The sequence below is a fragment of the Pinus tabuliformis genome, chromosome 7 (genome assembly GCF_031772625.1).
Source record: "Pinus tabuliformis cultivar Carrire ecotype Pingquan chromosome 7, CPIR1, whole genome shotgun sequence".
Taxonomy (NCBI): Eukaryota; Viridiplantae; Streptophyta; class Pinopsida; order Pinales; family Pinaceae; genus Pinus; species Pinus tabuliformis.
Window position 1 is genome coordinate 1,154,806,646 of NC_142293.1, and position 11,844 is coordinate 1,154,818,489.

The following is an 11,844-nucleotide window of genomic DNA, read 5'->3' on the forward strand; positions in this document are numbered from 1 at the left end:
GATTTTCAGTACTGATTTTATTCCCAAAGAGTCTCAGTGTGCGAACCTGAGATCTGATACCATTTGTAACACACATATGCATTAAAAAAAATTATCTTTACCCCGAAGGTATTAACCTACATATTTATAATAATTTGATTGCTTATACGGTCAATCCCATCAAAGTGATCAAAGTGCTAATCCATGGATACGGATTGCACATGGTTCATTATACTTAACATGTACGATTAATGTCAAAACCCCATGTAAAAAAATCCTTTGAATTAAATGAGAGGGTGTGGCACCCTTCCCAACCTTGGTTGGCTTACAAGTGTACCACAGATGGGCCACGCGTTAAGCGTAGGAAAAAAGGTTATTAATGATTAGAGGCTGCAAGGGTGGCTCCATGATGACCGTCAACTTGAATGGATCTGATGGTGCTGGATCATTAGGGTTATACCTCTAACTTACACACCCTTCGGCCGATGTTGTGCCACTTTTGTGATTGAGTTGGGTTCTTGCTGCTTTGCAGCGATTAGACCCTGCAATAGTTTACGAGGTTCGAACTCTCGCCTCATGGTCTTTGCCTTCTCACGACCAAAACATGTAAGAGATCTCTCTTGAAGTCTTTTTGTCCACTCCATTGATAATCCTTAGATTCATTTTGAATAAGTTGAGGCACGATGATTGACTGTGGGCGGTGGTTTGCAGTGATAGCCTTAGGCTTTCGCACTTAGACAGGATTGAATGCTCGACTCTCAAGAGGTTGGACAAATGTAGGTCGTTAATGGCCTAGGTAAACCATTCTCAAATTTGTGAAAGAAAATTTCCTTTGACTTCATTCATGGTGTTGTTCGAAGGTCTGAGCTAGGGTAACATGGCTTGTACTGATAGGATGGAAATGAGGGTTTTGAGATTACATCTCATCCACAAGTATAAACTTATTGGTCATTTCAATTGTTTTTCAGTTTAAGATTTAGGGATTTTAAACCCTCAGCTCAGAACATGTTTGCTTGTCACAGGTATGCTACTGCCCTTGGTTTATTTGGAAACAACACCCGAAGGTCATATCCTCACCAGGTTCTTCATCATATGCACAGGTTGGGTCTCCTCTGCCTATGATAATACTTCTAACTTGGTATGAAGTTGGGGATGGGATTCGATCGTCGTTCCTTGGTCTGGTTTTAAATTAGTATTAAGGGGTTTTCCACAGTTTTGCATATATGCACATTTTAGCTCTTTGATACTCTGTTCTAGATTAGAGTTGTTAGCTTGAACAACTTAGGACTAAAGTACTGTTTATTATTGTTTGACTTTTAATTTCCCTACGCGGCTAAATATTGAATTAAGCTCGGATTACTTCATTGAAAACAATTACAATATAAAATTTCTATTACTGTTAATGAGGTTTCTTTCGCAATGTTTCTCTGTTTCTAATTTAATATATGCATATTATGAAGAACAAAACGTCTATCATTTGGTGGTCGTAATGTTTATCGATTAAGAGGGATATGCTCGGAATTTTCTGCCTGATAGGAAATGCTTTCTATTTCCAGTATCCTGTAGGAATACAATAGAGGTAACATGGGTTGCAAATGCTAAAATTTATGCCAGATCTTGTAGTTTTCTGTTATACGTATGAATATAAAAGATACCCGGTTAGGGTACCTATGCATGCGATGTTGGTTATAAATAATAGTTATGGCTTATCTATTCTCATGCTTGGATCAAACTTGTTTTAATATTTTAACTGATTCCTTACCTCTGTTAGTCAATGAATATTACTATAGTACTAATTTCCGAATCTGCACAGAAATTTCTTTTATCTGATTTAGTTATTTGATTGGTTTTTACTATACATGAACCTATAGCTTCCTCTACTAATTTGTTTATAAATGTATATATGTGGTTATTTATCTTATTTTTATAGTCTTAAATCTATCAAAATAAACTAAGATCTGTGTCGGTTAATGGTTAACTAGTTCACTACTATACTTTCTATCTAGAATAACTGAACTTATCAGAGAGCTTAACATTTACTCATGAGAGTTTAATATTTACTTATCTGTTTGGCGGATAATTGTTCTTCAGAAGATTATTGTTTTACCTATTTGTCTGAAAGTCTCTTTCCTCCCAACCATGAGTTTGGCAATTATGTCGAAACTCTCCCCCGAGCACTTTCTATGTTCCGCACTCGATTGTCCAGTTACAGACAGTACCTTGGGCCTCAGGGTTTCCGCCTAGCCTCAAGTTCTGTACTTTTCTATTGAATGATCTTTTTCTGCAAAATCCCATTAACTTTTCCTTCTCCCTCCCAGCTCTAGGATTTTTCCCTCGTCTTCCCTTTTTTAGGTAGAGGGTAACTGTTTTTCCTTAGCAACCATTTCTTTTAACTAAATTAAATAGTTGCTATTCCATTAACACATCATTACCAAAATTGTTGGTAAACACAACATATATGGCACTCTAGTTTTAGTCAGTTAATATTAAATCATTAAAATGTAATAAAATCTAATTTAACATTTAACAAAATAAACTTAGTAACTTCAGTCATTTTATGTGACTTGGGTGTGTTACAGCCGACATGGAGTTCTAAAATCTGACATGAGTGCAATGATTTTACGGTAGCACAAATCGGTGGAGGAGGCCTTGATTGTACAAGACATGAAAATTTTGGTATACACTTTATTCTTCATTTCCACATCCCATCCATGATTCAGTGCTCTTTGTGTGGAGTCATTGTAAGTTGTCCCCTTTAAGAATATTATAGAGTTAGGCACATTCAAGCATGATTGAGAAATAAATCAGTCAATTTCAACAGTACTCCACTGATGCACTACTTGAAGATCATAAATTCTCTAGTGTAATGTGTCAAAGCGATTTCCATCATACGTTTTAGTAGAAGAGAGAGACGCAAGGACAATCAACATTGATGTCCTCCTACTCACACTCTTACTCCATACTTGATGAATAAATGGATGGATGTGACACCATGACAGGCCCCAGTCCAAAGGAAACACAACTTGATATATAGTATTAAGAACGTTTTCAGAAAATAACAACCCATCAAAAATACATTTTGTAAATTTCAAAACACATCAAGGAAGACGTTATGTGAAATTTTAAACATCAAATACGGTCAAAATGCTCCATGAGAGAGATTTTGTCTGTCGAATTCCAACCTTGATGGTATCTATCAATGCAAAAGTTAAGGGACATTATAATTTTAATTTTTAATTGAAATTGGGTGACAAATGTTGGAAGAAAAATTATTCCCTTCTCATTTAAAATGCATTTTTAAATGAACAAATGGATTTATCACTATTCATATTTTGGTTATAATAATTTTCTATAATTGACGGGAAAATATATTTTAGAAATGACAAAAATAAAAAAAATTAAGCTATGGAAAACATAAATGCATTTATGCCAATATTTTTGTGTAAATTAATATTTATCATTTGAAAAAAAAAAAATATTAAATCATTTTATTTTGTTGGCTTGACAGATTAGGAATTTGAACCTTGAATTTCATGATTTATATAGTATTTTCTTGTCATCACCAAGTGAGATGTCCCTCATGGGCCAATATATTAAACATTAACACGCAAATGGTTGTTCAATTATACACTTTATTGTGGGTAGCCATATAAATTAAATCGCTGCTAAATGTGAATAACCATCCATCCAAAACAAGAATTAAAATGTTTACTTCATGATACATCTCACATTGTCAAGATAAAAAAATAATCATAAAAATTATCTAAATTATAACTTTTAGATTATTATTATTAATAATTATTATAAAATAAATTAATATATAAGTTACAATATATATAAAAGCATGTAACAATATTTTTAACTATGGACATTCACTCTCACTTTACTATGTAATATTTAAACTATAAATGCACTTTGTTATAATACTATGGGCCTAGACCATGGGTTATCAATACAAAATGCCTGAGAAACTACGACTCATTTGGTTTGGCATTTTCGATATGAACTATTTTTTAATTAATCAATTTAATTAAAAGATATAGATTCAATGATCCAAAAACAACTCATTTGGTTTGGCATTTTCGATATGAACTATTTTTTAATTAATCAATTTAATTAAAAGATATAGATTCAATGATCCAAAAAAATTATGGGATATTTGGCCTATAAAAATTTACCATTCAAAACATCTTTTTAAAAAATATATATAGTTGATTGGAAAATATATTATGAAGAAGGCCAAAAGTAAAAGGGTTAAATTATGGGAAAAATAAAATGCATTTACACCAATATTTTTGTAAATTAATACTTATTATTTTAAATATAAATATATTAAATCTTGATGATTGTTCAGTTATATACATTATTGTTGGTACAATATTTAATTAGCGAATCCTTATAAATTAAATGGTTGCTAAATGTCTATAGGTATTGATCCATGATAAGTATAAAACACCTACTTCATTGGTAATATAAGAAAAAGCTCATAAAAATTAACCAACTATTACTATTATTATTATTAAACAAATTAATATATAAGTTAAAAGATATATAAATTATTCCATGGATAACATCTCAATTGGTGATTAATTTATTATAGAGTATAATGTAAACAATGAGTTTCAAGGTTCAAATCCTCCAATTATATATATATATATATATATATATATATATATATATATATATATATATATATATATATATATATATATATATATATAATATATATATATATTTGGATATTACTCATAATTAGAAGGAAAGAAAATAAATAACTATTTTTGAGATAAATCTTGATATTTGATTTGTGACTATTATTAAGAATATTGAAGAATATTTATTGAACATTAAATCCCTCCTTTCCACCTAATAATTTGTAACCCTCCTCCATACTATAGTTAAAAAAAAATTACATCACAAGATAAATGAACAAAAATTTACATCATAAGATAAATGAACATAACATAAGTGAGACACAACCTACACCATTATTGTAAAAGTTATCATAGTTAAATTTATATGAGGGATAAATTAACTAGATCACATATCCTTATTCGAGCCCTTAATTTTTATACCGCACTTTGATTACATTTCGATATCAGCCCAAGGAAGTTGTTATTATGATAAAGTTATTAATATGGTATATTCAACATCAGCGGAATAGCAAGACTTAAGTTTAATTTATTGTATTAATGATGCCCACCTAGAAACTTCTCGAATTTCCTCCTAGCTGTTGTGCGTTGGACACTTGGTCTCTCCCACATCGTTGATTAGTTTTTTTTATTAATGATTATGTTGTTGGAGATTGTAGTTAGGGAATTACCCCCTCCCAAACCCTCACTTGAGTTTTCATTTGGTTGTCACTCCGGAGTATGGCGACGCTCTACAACTTGGGTCAGTTTGGTCCTTACTATGTGGACCATTTCTTCAACCTCGGTGCCACATGCGCGACTTCATCCTCTGGTAACCTCTTAACCACTGGAACTAATTAGTTTGAGGGTTTTTCTTACTCTCAGAAGTTTGTGAAATTTATTTTGTCGCCACGTTATAGAATCAACAAATGTTCAAATGTGGAGTTGCGACATCACTTTCTATAGGTAAGTTAACACTCATGCCATTCGACCACATTACTTCCTTTCGTTTCATTTTGGTTGAAGCTAAGAAGGGTTTTGTCTTGTCCACAAGATCGAAAATCACTAATCCTTTCCCTCAAGTATACTAAATGTGATTTTACGCAAGCTTCCTTCAACCTTGTTTTTAAAGCATGCATTTTTCTAAACTGTTTCCCTTCGGTTTGTGATGGATGAAGGTATAACCCTCCAACCCTTGGTGGTTAGTTAGTCTCTGTGTGCCTCCTATACATGCAAAGGAAACTAAAACACCAATTACTTACCAGGAATTTTATGAGAACCATTGAGGGTTCTATATCGAGATATTGCTTCTCTTTGCCCTTTCAGCGTCCATAATTGAAACAGGGTTAGGATTCTGTTATGCCGACAAGTTCTCTTAAATTTGGATTATTTTTGTTGCAGCTTCCCATAGGGACCGATACTGTAAAGTTAATATAGGGACTTAAGGCCAGATTTCTTGTTCACAGTCATTCTAATTTATTTCCATGGTTGATATATTTTCTATGAAATTATTTTGCTAAGAACATTATCAAGCATGTATGCTTTTATTACTGGTTGAGAGCTTCAGGTTAAAGTTTAGGTTTAATTTAAGATTATCAACTACACCATCACTCGGCGGAATGTTCCTCAAATGTTAATCACATTTTATTAACAGTTTTCTCTTGTAGTGGGTATCAGAATTTTTTGGATATAATGTTAGGGGTTTGTTGAGCCTCATACTTTCCTCTATCACTTTTATAATATTTCACCTGCATAAGGGTTTGGTTATCTTTCTATGGAAATAAATCTATTCCCTTTTATTTAATTTGGCTTTCACTATCGAGCACTAAAGCTAAATGGGATTCCAATTATGTTACTATTGCATAATTTTCTAGTTGATATACTGCATCCCATGCAATGTATTCTAGCTTGAAGTTTCATATGTTATATATTCTTGTAAAATTTTGGGTTATCTTACCAGTTTACAAATGTTTGAATATTTTCCACCAACATTTAATTCAACCTTTAATGGTTTTATAATCTGTAACATGGAATCCTTACTAGCCCCTGTCCTCTTAGGTATCAAATTGTTTGGGCTTTAGGTTACTGTGTGAGGACCAAAATAATCGATACTACCAACATAATCTTGTCTTATTTCCTTACCAAACCTTATCCTCACAAGGTAACAATTTTAATTCCATCTACAACCATTCGAAACACTCCTGTAGAATTCTATTATCAATCTAGCATAAAACTCTTATTGTTTTATCTTAATCTATATACTTGTGAGCTTTCATACATGAAACATAATTCATACATGTTTTATTGTGACTATAATACCAAAAAGAAGATTAATTATTAACTTTTGTAAAGTACATATCTGCTTATTGTATCTTGGAATAATTCAATTACAAGACCACCCTCCACCCTTCCAATGATATTGGCAATGACATTGGAATCTCCCCCCGAGCTTCCACTACCAGAGCAGTTCCCAACTGGGTCAACTTTGTAGACCTCAAGAACCCTCAGATTATAGTCCAAAGTTATTGGTATGGGGTACTCCACTAGGTCCAGCCCAGCTCAAGAAATTCCCTCCACCTGCAACATACAACTTCTCCTTCTTGGTGTGATCTTCTTTCTGCTTTCTCTTATCAAATAAAAATTAAAAATGAATAACCCTTTTCCTCTCCACTGAGACCCATTTATCTACCAAGAGAGGAAACAAATAACCATAACTGCTTAATTGTCTAGTAGTTAGACAACTCTTTTTAGGGTCTCTCCCTTTCGATTTTACAGTCATGTCTATACATCTATCAACTTGTATAATTTCACATACACACACACACACACAGATATATATAATCAATTAGTTTTCTTTTCTTTTAGTTACGCGAGCTTCCCTCTTAAGTTCAGATATATAAAAATCTCATAACAAGGTAATTAACCAGAATTTTAGTAACAAAATAATTACCAAATACTTTGTATAGGGGTGTGACATCTTCCCCCTTTTTTGTAAACACCATACTCGGTGTTCTAATCTTGTCCACGGAATAGGTCAAGGTAAGTCTGTCGCATTAATTCTTGATCCTCCCAAGTAGCCTCCTCTAGGCTAAAATCTTTCCACTACACTTTAACTTGGGTGATAACTACTCTTTTCAACATTGTTTATCTTTGTTCAAGAATAATCATGGGTTCTACAAGAAAATCTTCATCGTGTTCGACCTGCATGACATACATAATATAATTTTATTTCCATTAAGTCATGAACTTCAAAACAAGCATACATCATGAGACTCAGTTTAAGTACCCTTATATCTTACCAATTTATGATGTGTCTGTGGTCATATATATATTTATTAAGCAGAGAGACATGAAACACATTATGAACACAGATATAACTTGGTAAAGAAAGCATGTATGATACTGGTATGATTCTCTCCAATATTTGGAAATGTCCATAGTAGCGGGGCACTAGGTTTTTACTCCTAACCCACCTGAGGGTACTCCTTTTGGGCTCAACCCTCACATATACATGGTCACCCTCCTGGAATTCTTTCTGGGTTCTTTTTTGTCTGCATAATATTTTTGTCTGTCTTATGTGGATTTTAAATTTTGTTGTACCCTCTTCACCACTTGCTCCATATCTGTTAAGAGATCAGGTCGTAAAATTAACTTGTCTTCCAAACCAATCCAGTTGATAGGAGTTCGACATCTTTTCCCATACATTCCCTCAAAAGGACTCATCTTTTGTGACTCGGGATAACTATTCTTGGAGGGGAACTCTACTAAATGAAGTTACTCTTCCCATTTTATCGGATACCGCATTACATACATTCGAAACATGTCTTCCAATACTTGATTAACCAGTTCAGTTTGCCCATCCGTTTGTGGGTGATATGTTGTACTAAATTAGACTTGGGTACCCAATCCGGTAAAGAGAGCCTTCAAAAACATAGATGTGAACTTTACATCTTGCTCAAAAATGATTACTCTTGATATTTCGTGCAACCGAAATACTTCCCACATGAATACATTTGGAATTTGAATGACCTAGAATGTAGATTTAACAAGAAACTTTGCTCAATTTATCCATAACTACCATAATCAAGTCATTTTTCTTCTTAGACCGTGGCAAGCCTGTTATAAAATCCAATGTAATAGTGTACCACTTCCATTCAGGTACAAATACGGTATGAAGTAGTCTAGTTAGGTGCTGGTGTTCCACCTTGACTTGCCGACATTCTAAGCACTTAACTAAATACTCCAGAATATATTTCCTCATACCAGGCTAGAAATAGTTCTTCTTCATTGCAGAAAACAATTTATGATATCCGGGATGTGCGGTGTAAGGGCTTCGATGAAATTCATCCAACGAAATTTTTTTAACCACCATTTGGTTGGGAACATATATTCTCCCCTTAAAAGTTAATAAAGTATACTCATTTATATCATAATCAAATTTTTGTCCTGCATTTTTCATTTCTTTACTTTATTGCCACAAATTGATACTTGGGATCTCTGAGGGTAGCTTCTTTGATTTTCTAAGAACAATCAACCTCTACTCGACTATAGGTAATTTCATACAAATGGTGTAGTTTCCTACTCAATGTATCTGCTATGTGATTTTCCTTCCCTTTTAAATGTTTTATGTCGAAATCAAACTCACTTAAGAATGCATTACACCTAGCCTGACGAGAATTTAAGTTAGGCTTCTTTAAAAAATTGGTTAAACTACTATGATTCCTCATCAACAAAATTTTTTCCCAATAGAGAATGTCGCCAAACCTTAAGGGCATGAATGATTGCAGTTAACTCCAGGTTATAGGCCAAATATCTTTGCTTGTGCTCTTTCAACTTGCGGGATTCATAAGCTATGACCCTTCCATCTTGCATTAAAACAGCTACAATACCCTCTTGGAAAGCATCTGTACACACTGTAAATTCCTTGCCCAGGTCTGCAATTTTAGCACGGGGATCGTTTTTAATAGATGTTTCAGCTTTTCAAAGTTGCAATGACATTCTTCTATCCACCTGAACACTTTTCGTTTCTTTTTCAAGCAAGTGATAGGATAATCAATCCTATAAAATCATTTAATAAAACCACAGTAATATCTGGTGAAACCCATAAAGGACCTGATATCTGCCACGTTCTTGGGAAAACTAGTTCATGATGGTTCTAATCTTTTCAGGGTCCACTACCAAGCCTTCAGAGGAAATACCATGTCCCAAATATTGAATTTCTTCCTTAAAGAAATCACATTTGATGAATTTAGCGTAGAGATGATATTCTCTTAGTGTTTACAGCACTATTTGAAGACTTATGTTCTTCTTCCTTGAATAAATTAGAAGATCATATATGAAGATTAAGACAAACTTATCGAGATAAGGATGAAAAATACCATTCATCAGGTTCATGAATGTGGTTGGGGCGCTGGTAAGACAAAACAATAAAATAACGAACTCATAATGACCATAGCGGGCTCAAAATGTTGTCTTGTGGATATCCTCCTCTTTTATCCTGATCTGGTGATAGCGTGACCGGTTAGAAAACACGGTAGCTCCTTTTAGCTAGTCAAACAAATCGTCTATTCTTGGTATAGGGTACCTATTTTTAACAGTCAATTTATTCAATTGTCAGTAGTCAATGTACAACTAGAAGGTACCATATTTCTTCTTTATGAATAACACAGGGGCTCCCCAAGGGGACACACTTGGTCAGATATATCCTTTCTCGAGTAACTCCTGTAGTTGTAGTTTTAATTCTGTTAACTCATGGATGCTCATACGATAAGGAGTTTTCGATATCAGGGCTGTTCCTGCAACTAACTCTATACTAAAATCTACATTTCGCTTAGATGGTAATCCCGGTATCTCCTCCGGAAATACGTCTACAAATTCTTGTATTACAGGTATTTTTTCTAGAGCTATTATTTTATATTTTGGAATTAGTATATCCAACCTACACCACATAGGTTTGACAACATTTCCGCATACACTTGCTTAACTAGTTGGCTGTGATGGGTCACAACTTTAAACCCCTCTGAATACCTTGCATAGCCTTCCAATTTCCTTCATCAGTAAGGAAAATAACACTATTTTCCTTACGGTTTACTAGGAACCAATGCTTCTCGAGATAGTCCATGCCAATTAGAACATCATAAGATCCCAAGGGTAGTACATTTAAGGTCTCGTTAACTTGTTTTCCTTCTATTTCAACAGGGAAATTTTCTATTTTAGCGACAACCCTATGCTTTTCCCCAATGGCTAGTTGCAGTAACCAGGGATTTTTAAATTTAATACTTTGCAAATGGCTTAACTTAACTACCTTAGGATTAATGTTTCTCAAACTGGCACTAGGGTCTATTAAAATTGAGACAAAGTGATTAGCTATTTTACCTTCAAATTCCACCATCATTGGTTGATACTCCACTTGATGATCTTCCAAAGTAGCATTGATTCATGGAATATTCCTTGCTACCTCTCCTACCGTAGAGGCTTCCTGGAGGTAGAAGCTGGTTCTATTATGGTACAGTTATTACAATTTTTATAATAGTGGGGATCCCCACAGCCCTAACATTGCAGAGGAGACTTTGATGGTTGGTTTAAGTCCAGCTTGCTTGATGCTTCCATTTGTCTATTTTCATTCAACATCTGATTCTTCTGCTGATTCTTTCCAAGTGGTCCATTAAACTACTTTCTATGTACCCCTTTGTTTACAAAGCTTTAACATTCCTTGAATTCTGGAAATTTTTCTGTCCTTTATTATTTGGCCACCCTTTCCTAGATTCCTCGTTTTGCTTCATCTGTTGGTAGCATATTTGAGCCTTCCAGATGGCCTCATCCATGGTCTTTGTATTTTTTAATTCGAACTTATCCTTCATGAATTCTAGCAAATTTTTGGTAAAATGTTTCACCTGGCCTTCTCTCTCAGATATAAGGAACATATCTTAACAATGAAGTAAATTTTGTGATAAATTCGTCCATTGTCTATTGTCCCAACCTCAAGTCATGGAATTATTTTTCTTTTTAGTCGTAAAGGCATTGTGCCAACTATTTATCCTTAAAATGTTTCTGATAATTGTCCCATGTCACCTCTTTCTCACATTCCCTCGTACTATTTTAATTTCCTCCCATGAGAGTGGTGGCTTTGCTTTGTAGTCTAATAAATTGCTAATCTAAGTTAAGATTGTCATCATAATCATAGATTTGAAAATATGTATTCATGTTAATAAAGCAAGCTTCAACAACCTCTTCC